The sequence below is a fragment of the Salvia hispanica genome, chromosome 4 (assembly GCF_023119035.1).
Source record: "Salvia hispanica cultivar TCC Black 2014 chromosome 4, UniMelb_Shisp_WGS_1.0, whole genome shotgun sequence".
In the NCBI taxonomy this organism is placed as follows: domain Eukaryota; kingdom Viridiplantae; phylum Streptophyta; class Magnoliopsida; order Lamiales; family Lamiaceae; genus Salvia; species Salvia hispanica.
The window spans coordinates 13784547-13786214 of NC_062968.1; positions in this window are offsets into that span (position 1 = coordinate 13784547).

Genomic DNA, 1668 nt, shown 5'->3' on the forward strand with positions numbered 1-1668 from the left:
TTTATGTTCAAATTGTCTTCCCTTCAATCTATGTTTTTAGCTTATTCAATTATGTGTAACTAAATTCATAGGATTCTAAGGATGTGTTAGTAACGACTTTGGTTATACAAGTTCCGTTTTCTATTTAATATCCATTTTGTTTTTACTTTGTTTCTTCCCTAAGTTAATCTTGATGCTTCATGATTGAGTGACACAATCGTGCATGATTTAATATAACTTACTTCATAACTGTGACAGAGTTCTAGCGAGTTAGGTCCACTTAGTAGACACTACAGTTAGCTTCCTTTAAAACGACACTGTTAATTGAGAGTGGGGACTTTTCAAGGGTCTTAGGAGCTTTTTGGAGTTATGTGTTAGGATTGACAACCCTAATCTTGTAATCAACGTTTGTTTCGCATGAGCATAATCTAGGTGACTCGTTCTATCAAAGTAATAACTGTGCTAGGGTATTGTAGTTGGAATTTTGTATAACCATAACTGTGAACACACATCCCTGGGATTCCCTTATCTCTATTGTCTTTCTCTTGATTTATTTGCTTTTAGTTGATCTATGCTCTTATTTGCTTTTAGTTTTTCAAAAGTTTTCAAAACCCAAATGTTTTTCCAAATAGTAATTGAGTCTCAGTAGAGGATAGACACTTTGTGTTCGTCTTCCCCGTATTCGATATCCGGTACTAATCTTTAGCTATACTATATATACTCTGTATACTTGCAGGTTTATTTAGTGATAATAAAAAGTGCATCACCAACACATATCGGATTGAAGACATCTTTACCTCGGGTGAAAAAATCTCATCAAAATCAACTCCCTTCATTTGACTGAAATCCTTAACAACCAATCTTGCCTTGTATCTTGGTTTCGAAGAGTTCTCTTATTGTTTCAGTCTGTAGATCCACCTTTTCTTCCAAACTCTCTTACCCTTCGGTAACAACATCAAATCAAAAGTATCATTATAATGAAAAGACTTCATCTCATCTTCCATTGGTGGAAGTCCCAACCTGGGTTCCATCAACTCCACCGTTTCCTTCCTTACTTACTTCTTCAGGTTCGGGGTCTAGGAAGAACGGGTCCCTTGGTCGAGGTAGGAATCCCCCTAAATCTCCCTTCTGGAGGTCTTCCTGAATAAGGATCTCTCTGGGTCTAGCGCTTTCCTCTTGATGCAGCTGACTCTGTTTTCCTTCACTAGCCTGCATGGGCACTTCCTCATCAATTTCCAACGTTGGCCCTTCATAACCCCGCCCAGATCTCAAGGTGATTTGACTAATGTTTGCTCGGTCTGGCGGTTTGACGGTGGCAGGAAGTTTCCCTTCATTTCCTCGCATCTCATTCAAGGAGTCTGCAATCTGGGACAGTTGCTTTGCCAACATATCCATGGCGGCTTTATGTTCAGACTGAGCATCTTGTAACTTGTGCACCACGTCATTGTTGGAGTGTAGGTTACTCTGCATGAACTGCTGTGAATTCACTAGATCGTGGACCATGTCATCCAAGCTCCTCTGTGATCTGGAGTTGAATTGACCAGAATTCGGTCCTTGACCTTGATTCTGACGATAGTTACCTTGATGATTGTTGTATTGGATGCCTGTAGTACGGTTGAAGTTGCCTTTCCTCCTGACCAGGGGGTTTCTCAATTTCCACTGGAGCATGCGGATTGCATTTCTCAATTG